Source organism: Cnephaeus nilssonii (genome assembly GCF_951640355.1).
Source record: "Cnephaeus nilssonii genome assembly, chromosome: 1".
In the NCBI taxonomy this organism is placed as follows: Eukaryota; Metazoa; Chordata; class Mammalia; order Chiroptera; family Vespertilionidae; genus Cnephaeus; species Cnephaeus nilssonii.
Window position 1 is genome coordinate 35999087 of NC_137072.1, and position 8358 is coordinate 36007444.

General features: G+C 46.4%; 1 protein-coding gene across 1 annotated transcript in view; it reads right to left on the minus strand.

Moving 5' to 3' along the window:
- Positions 1–2088, minus strand: part of USP6NL (USP6 N-terminal like) — a 203581-nt gene extending 201493 nt beyond the window's left edge. Inside the window, exon 1 of the mRNA XM_079768777.1 lies at positions 1933–2088. The gene's annotated coding sequence lies outside the window, so the exon portion shown is untranslated. The remainder of the gene's footprint in view (positions 1–1932) is intronic.
- Positions 2089–8358: the final 6270 nt, after the last annotated feature.

Below are 8358 nucleotides of genomic sequence, written 5' to 3' on the forward strand. Positions count from 1 at the left end.
AGTTACAAGCGAGACTGACAGTCTAGTTAAAACCAGTACGGAGGCACCAACACCAAGACTTAATGTTTGGCACACAACGCTCTTTGAATACCTTTGTGACAACTCAAAGGAATTTCTGTTAACTCGGGAGACCTGTACTTGAAATTAAAGACTATGGTTTTCCTTTAAAAACTAATTTCTACTTTTATTAGTATAATTTTTTTTCTTTTAACATATTTCAATTGCCTATGTAGCATACAACAAAGGATTAACATCCATTTTGAGTAATAAACTAGTCTATCTTGACAAACTTTATTATAAAAGAGAAGCAAACTCAAATATTTTTCTTAACTTTCGGGTCTGATGGAGTGAGAAATAAAACCAAATAAACCACCCTGGACGATGGGGCTCAGTTAGGGTTAGGGTTATCCCCTACACCAAAAAGTCCCTGGGTTCGATTCCCAGTCAGGGCACATACCCAGGATGCGGGTCGGGTGCCTAAGGAAGGGAACCGATCCATGCCCGCCTCTCTGCCTCTCTGCCTCTCTCTCTGCCTCTCTCTCTCTCTCTCTCTCTCTCTCTCTCTCTCTCTCTCTCTCTCTCTCTCTCTCGGGAACCGATCCATGCCCGCCTCTCTGCCTCTCTCCCTCTCTCTCTCTCTCTCTCTCTCTCTCCTCCTTCTCTCTCTCTCCTCCTTCTCTCCCTCCCTCACGTCCTCCCTCTTCCTCTAAAATCAATGGAAACATATCCTTGGGTGAGGATTAAGAAAAAAGAAAAAAAAAAGGCAAATAAACCATTGTTTACTTGATGCTGGCTAATTTTAATTCTCATTAAGGTGACTTCACGGAAGAAAAAAAGGTACCCTGATTTCCCTCCAACAGAACTTCCCTGAGATTCAAGATATGAGTTGACCAAGGTGATCTTGAAAGTTCTATTGAACTTCTCTGAGCTACAAAATATTAACTATCTATCCCAAAGACTTAATTCTCTTTAGAGATGCATTAACAGAGAACTGAATATATTCCAGCCAACGAAATATTCAAGATCGTGTGTCCCCACTTTTCTTTTCCATTTGTGTCACATTTTCCCAATGACTGGGTACTGGCCATTCACAAATCTTTCCCAGCCACCTAAGGGGACTCCTGCAACTCCTGTTCAAGTCTACTGACGAGGAAGCATCTGTAAATTAAAACGGGAAGGGGGGCGGGGGAGCGGAGTTCAATCTTCCATGCACAGAACTGTCCACGGGCGGATTCATACTCCTCACATCTTCTGGCACTGAAACACCTGCGAGGAACCCTTCTCACGCACGAGCCACGCCACGCCGTCCCGGGGCGGTGAGCCGCAAACCGGTCAGCAAGCTTTGCAAAGAGGCACGGATTTCCCGGCTCAGCGAATCCCTCGCCCGCCCCATCCTCCCCTCGCCCGGTGGAAACAAAGTTCCCAGCACCGAGGCGCTCATCTACATGCACGAAGTTTGCCTCAGTCCTGCCCACTGGGGCTCCGGGGGGCGCCAGTGAAACTTGCAAGGGAGACGCGTCTCCAGGGGCCGAAACTTGCTCAGGGGGCAGCGGGCAGCGGGTGTCCCTCTCCCTCCCCGCGACCCGCTCGCCCGACTCCTTCCACCGGCCCCGTCACCCGCAGCAGGTCGCCCCGCGCCGCCCCGGCTGACCCGCCACGCACGCCCCCGCGCCCCCCGACCCGGCGCCCGCCTACCTGTCAATCACACCCGCCGGACCCCACAATCCTGGTTCCAGAGGGGGACAAGGGCGGCCCCACCAACGTTTCCGGAGCCCGCCCCCCCGCGAGCGCCCAGGGGCAGCCGCAGCGCGTCCCCCTCCCCCGGGTCCGAGAATGGCGGCGTCCGGCTCCCCGGGGCCAAGTCGGAGTCCCTGCCCCGGAGGAAACCCCCGGGAGACGCCGCGGGCGGTAGGCGAGGGGAAGTGAAGTTACCTCCGGACGGTCCCGGCGGAGGCAACGCGGGGGGGCAGAGCAGGGCGTCCCGGTGGCCCAGCAGGTCTCGCGCAGCGGCGGCTACCGCAGTGCCCTCCGCCCCATTGTTTCCCTTCCAGGAGGATCCCCGCGAAGCCGAGCCCGGGAACCAGGAAGTTCCCGGCGCGACACCTCCTGCCGCCGCTATGGAAACGGCCCCGCCCCCAGGGCGGCCAGCCCGGGACCCCGCCTCCGCGCAGCCGCCCCGCCCGCCCGCCCGCCCGCCCGCCTCACGGGCCGCCGCCGAACCCCGCCGCCGCGGCCACGGCTGCCGCCATCTTGGCGGCCCCTTCCCGGCGGCCGCAGCCGCCCCGCGTTCCCGCCGCCGGGGGCGCGCCCGGCTCCCCGCGGCCGCAGAGGGAAGCCCGGCGCTGAGCCTCGGACCCGGGCGCTGAAGGGAGAGGGCGGGGCTGGGGACCCTGGAGGCGCTGCGGGGACGGGCAGCCTTAACCTGCGGTCCAGAGGACGGTCCAGGGACGGCGGGACCAGCGGGAGGTGCACCGAGGAGTCGCCGAGAGCAGGGTCCCTGCGGCCGGATTGCCCGGGCTTTCATTTCTGACGCCGCTGCTTAGCCGCGGTCCCCCCGTAGGCGATGGACTTCGTGCTCTCGGCGCCTCCGTTCTTCTCTCTGAAGGTGGCGCGGTAACTGCACCGCCGGGGAGGGCTGTGGCCCGGGACGAGCGAAGCGGCATCGGTAGGCAGTGCCCAGGGGTCCTCCGCTTAACAAATGGCATTGCTTCTCACACAATTCGCATTGCTCTCGTTTTTCAGGACCGTCACCTAAGTGTTCAAATCGGCACGGCGCTCAGGAGGCTGCTGTGCAAAACCCCATTGCTACCTACAAGTTCTCAAATGCTCATCCTTTGTCCCGTCTTTCTCTAGGTCGGCTTTCCTTTTTAATTGCATGAAAGTTGTCAAGAGTTTGAATCCCCAGAGCTCCCTTTAAGAGGTGCCATGAAAAGCTGAATGATGTAAACCTTCCAACACTGTTTTTGCTGCAGTTAAATGATTTATTCGATAGGAGCTAGAAAAGGGAGGCTGTGTAATCAACTGCAGGGCTTCCTGTCCCTGTTCCAGGAACAGAATGACGAGCTGGCCACTCGGCATGGTGGCGGTTCCCTCTGTCCCGGCAGGTGAGCCTGACACTAAGAACTGGGTGCTGGGTGCCATGTGGGCAGGAGGGACGAAGGAGGTCACATCTTGGCAAATTTTAAGAACTATACAGAAGATGAAGTCTTAGGTGGTCTCTAAGGCTCCTAGCTCACAAGTGTGATCTTATTTGTACACTGTTAAGGAAATACAAATTTATACTTTATTTGGGTCTTTTTTCATTCATGTAGGCCAGATTTGTGAAGACGAGTGTTTATTTTTATGATCCTGATCCAAAAGTAGCATATAATTGTTTGATATATGAATTGAGGTAAAAAAACAAATCAGGAGTGGGGAAGACATGGGAAACATTTTCAACATCCAAACACTTCTCCAAGAGGCAGGGGGAGGGGGATTCACCAAAGATCTTATATGAATATATGCATTACCTATGGACACAAATAGGGTGGTGAAGGGTGGTGAAGGCCTGGGGCGGGGGGAGGGGGGCAAATGGAGGGATAAAAGGGGAACATCTGTAATACTCTCAACAATAAAGATTTAAAAACAAAACAAAACAAAACACTTCTCCCATGGAATGCTCTGATTAGCTGTCACCAAAACGGCTGTACTGAACTTCTGAAAAGCAGAGGCCTCACTCACAGCTTTGTAGTCCCACTGGACCCACAGATTTCTTTGTACGTGGTAGGCCCTCAGTAAGTGGTTATTGAATTAAATTGCCAGGTTGTGGTTCAGCTCTCATCATTTAAGGAGGCCTTGGGAACCACTGAGTCACACAAGAAATGTTACTCAAGGGACATCCCTGCAAACATCATAAACAAGAATCCAAGTGACGAGTTAATAATGAGTTCATGGGAATTTGGATGATCTACACTGGCCACAGGATAATTTGCAAAGTGAAGTAGAAATTTCAGATATGTTTTTTTCCATAAATTACACATGTAATTTTTTTAAATTTTATTTTGGACTTCTTCATGAGCACTGTTGGTTCAATTTTATACTTCAGTAATCACAGCCTGACACTATAGTATTTTTTTAAATACTGATTTCAGAGAGGAAGGGAGAGGGAGAGATAGAAACATCAATGATAAGAGAGACTCATAGATCGGCTGTGTCCTGCAAACCTCCTACTGGGGATAGAGCCCACAATCTGGAATCGTGCCCCAGACCAGAATCAAACCCGGGACCTTTCAGTCTGCAGGCGGACACTCTATCCATTGAACCAAACCGGCTAGGGCTATAGTATTAAAATTCAGAAATCCCCACATGTTTTCCCAAGTCAAAGTGTCATCACTGAGTCATGTCACATCAATATAAAACCTGATTTATTAGGTATAACTTCTGGGGCTTACCATAATTTTTATTGTTAAGCTTCTTAGAAGTATTGTTAAACTATAAACACAGATTTTTATCTTTCTTTTTTACTAAGATATCTCCAAGTGCTTGGCATGTGATAAGCATGCAATTTTACTTATCTGTGGCATTTAATAACTTTTAAGTTTATGTCAATGATTTTAAAGAAAATATAGACTCATCTGTCTAAACCAGAATAGGCAAATTTTTTCTTAAAGGGGAAAGATAGTAAACATAAGAGCAGTCATAGATAGTATGTAAAAGGATGAGTGTGGCAATGTTCCACTAAAAATGTACCTATAGAAATAGGTGGTTTTGACTCACAAGGTCATATATTACCAACCCCTAAATAATTACATTCACACCATGATTATATTTACTCCAACATTAAATGCCAGATATTAAAATACCCTTTAACTGAAGAAAGGGTAAAATCTTGATGTCAATAAAGCACTGAAAGTGAAAAAAAAAAGGGGGGGGGAGAGAAAGAGAGACATATGGAGTAACAGTTTGTGCTACCAATTAAAATATTTCCCAAATACCAAAAGTTCAAAACTACAACCAATGCAATACTAGATAGATGGACACTTGCATTTCGCTTTTGCAAAAGTTAAATGTTATGCAAATGAAAAGAACTTAAAATGTTGCCAAAAGTAAAAGTATAGGTTTGAATCCCCCACAAGGATGCCATAATAACTAAGGCCAGAAGTACAATTTGTGGTAAGAACATAAAAACAGAGGACATAGAGCAAAAAATTCTACAAAGCAAACCATCCATCTTTCACTCTCATCTTCAGAATATGGATGAAAGGGTAGGTCCTTAGAGTCTCCTGTAAATTGAGACTTCGAAATGTGAATCCATGGCTATCTGAGCCATTTAATTTTTTTGAGAGGGGTAAGCAGATAGTTTCCTAAGGAAGGATTTTTTTTTTTTTTAATAAAGCTGTGGGAAACCTTGCAGGGCACATTTTCATCCTCACAAGCAGCAGTGCTTTCTGAAATTTCATAAGGAACCAATGCTCCTCCATCTGTAAGGTAAGTCGGTTCCAATGACACTGCACGTAGTTGTTCTTCATGGTTGGAAAAGAAAAAAAAAGAAAAAACAGACAACATCTGTGTACTCAGTTTAAGTGGAAAAGTAATGAAGAACCAACAGCCACATCCACACTGTTCATGTTAAAAAGTCATCCTTTGGTTTAAAAGAGAAGTTATTAATTGCAGAGCAAGGAAGACAAGTCCATGGGAAGATTGTGAACCCCATAAAATTGTATGCAAGGTGTTGTGTATGCAGTCTGTTACTTATAACTATCTGAGTTTGTCTTGTTCATTTGTGGGTGTATTATCTTGTTGTTGTTAATCCTCACCCGAGGACATTTCTCCACCGATTTTTAGAGAGAGTTGAAGGGAGGGGGAGAGACAGAGAGAGAAACATCAATGTGAGAGAGACTCATCGATTGGTTGCCTCCAGCATGCACCCCGACCAGGACCAGACTGAGCCCTCAACTGAGGTACATACGCTTGACCGGAATCAACCCATGACCCTTCAATCTGAGGGTCTATGCTCTGTCCACTGAGCCAAAGCAGCAAAGGTTGGTGTATCACTTTTTCTGTTTTTTTTTTTTTTTTTCTGTCTCCTTATCTTAAGAATGTATTTGCCATGAAATTGGGAAACTTATCTTCTTCTCTAGTCTACCCCGTGGTCCAGATCGATATCTGATACAAAATCAGCTTCTATAAATAATTGTACAAGGAATGAAGGAAGAGGAGGAGGGAGGAGAAAGGAAGATAAGGAGGAAAGAATGCAGGAAGAAACAAAGGAATACAAATAACCATTTTAGGGGAAAAAATTCTAACTTCTCTCATATACTCAAAAGTATCTGTGACTCAAAAAGAAAAGCAGGAATGACTAGTTTTCAACTACAAAAGCTGCCTCTCATTATCTCCTCTGCCTTTTTGCTCACAAACCACCCTGCTCCTAATTACATACCAAAATGGGTATCATGGTTTCCCAAAAATCTATAATGATGCCTTATCATTTGAAAAGTATCTCCTTATGTTTTTATAGCTTTTGAGAATTTCTTCTGCCAGCTCAACTTATAGCTGAGCACCTCTCCATTTGGCCACTTCTTGGATGTCATGCCATCCTATATAATAAAAGCCTAATATGCAAATTGACCAAATGGCAGAACGACCGCTCACCATGATGCGCTCAACACAGGAGCTGCCCCCAGCCTGCAGGCTCTAACCGGTGGTGGTAGGAGGTGGGGCTGGCGAGCAAGCGGCACCAGGCCAGCCAAGGCGGGTGCCAGTGGGGGCCCCTGATCACCCTGCCGGTCACCCCACAGATCGGCCCTGATCGCAGGCCAGGCCTAGGGACCCTACCCATGCACAGATTTTGTGCACCGGGCCTCTCAAGCAGAGGTGTATTAAAAGGTATTGTAAAGATATTTAAAAATGTGAAGTACAAGTTCAAGGCATTTTTATCTCAGTTGTGGGGTAATAAAACTTTTGCCTCTGTGTACATGATTTTAAAATAGTTTTTAAACACTTGTGCACATATCTATATAAAGTTGCGTGGTAGCAAGTTTTCAAAGATGCCTCCCCTCCACCAGAGAACTATGCCTCCAATATTTACATCCTTTTTTATCATCCTCCTCCTAAATCTAGAACAGCCCTGTGACTTTTGGCCAGAAGAACAGGGTGGGAGTGATGCCAAGTGATTTCTAAGGCTAGATTGTAAGAAGTCTTGCAGCTTCTGCCCAGGTCTCTGGAACACTAAGGCTCCCAGAACTCAGCCACCTCGCTGAAAGAAGCCCCGGCCACATGGAGAGGCCACCTACAGGTGGTCTGAATGAACCTTGCTGAGACCCTGGTAAAAGCCAGCATTGATGGCAAGCCATATGGGTGAACTATCTTGTTGTCCAGCACAGACAAGCCTTCAGATACCTTGAGCCCCAACTATGTGACCCCATGAGAAACCCCAAATGAGAATGTCTCAGGTGAGCCCAGTCAACCCATGGAACCACGAGAGCAATAACAAATTGCTGTTTTAAACCACTGAGCTTGGAGTGGTTTGTTATCCAACTACAGGTAACTGGAATAAGTTATTAAAAATAAAATGTTAAAGCAATAGTTAGCTACATTTTAGCTAAAATCTTAAAAAATAAATCACTATAAGTATTAACAAATGCTGTATAAGCAGGTCAAATTATAAAAGAACAAGAGGTATATAAATGTCTAATTACTATGTTGTTCACCCGAAACTAATATAATATTGCATGTCAACTGTAATTGGAAAAACATTTTTAAGCCCCCCCCATAAGTGCCCCCCTTAAAAATAACAAGGTAAACTTTAAGAAATCCTAAGGTATTGTTTTTCACTCCTAAATTGCTGATTTTTCCTGGTTCTGCTTTGGTGGGGTGATATGCTGGACATTGTGGAACAACACGATGGCCTTAACCTTAAGGCATCTGCAAATTAAATATACTTGCAATTACATTTGACTTAAATAGGTAAAAAATAAGTCCTCACCACATGCTTTGGCTATAAAAGGAGAGGAGAAGTGGTCACAAGTAGCATGACTAAAGATCAATGAAGATAAAAAGCAATGAGAAAAAAAATATTTTAAAAATCCATTCAGCCTCTCTTTTCTATTTGCTAATACTTCATGATAATTGCAGGTCCACAATTCCTAATCTGCAATTTTGAAATCCACCAAGCTCTGAAAACCAAAAGTTTCCCTACGTTTGGCACCTACCTCACTTGGTAGCAAAGGAACTGTCCTTTGGCTGTTTATGGTCTTTACCTTATTTAATATGAACACTCATCCAGTTGCAGAACTGTTAGTGTGTTTGATTACAAGGTCCTGTCCCGGATCCCTTTTAAGCTGCCCCACAACTAACATGCAGTGTATGTGCTGGGTCCCC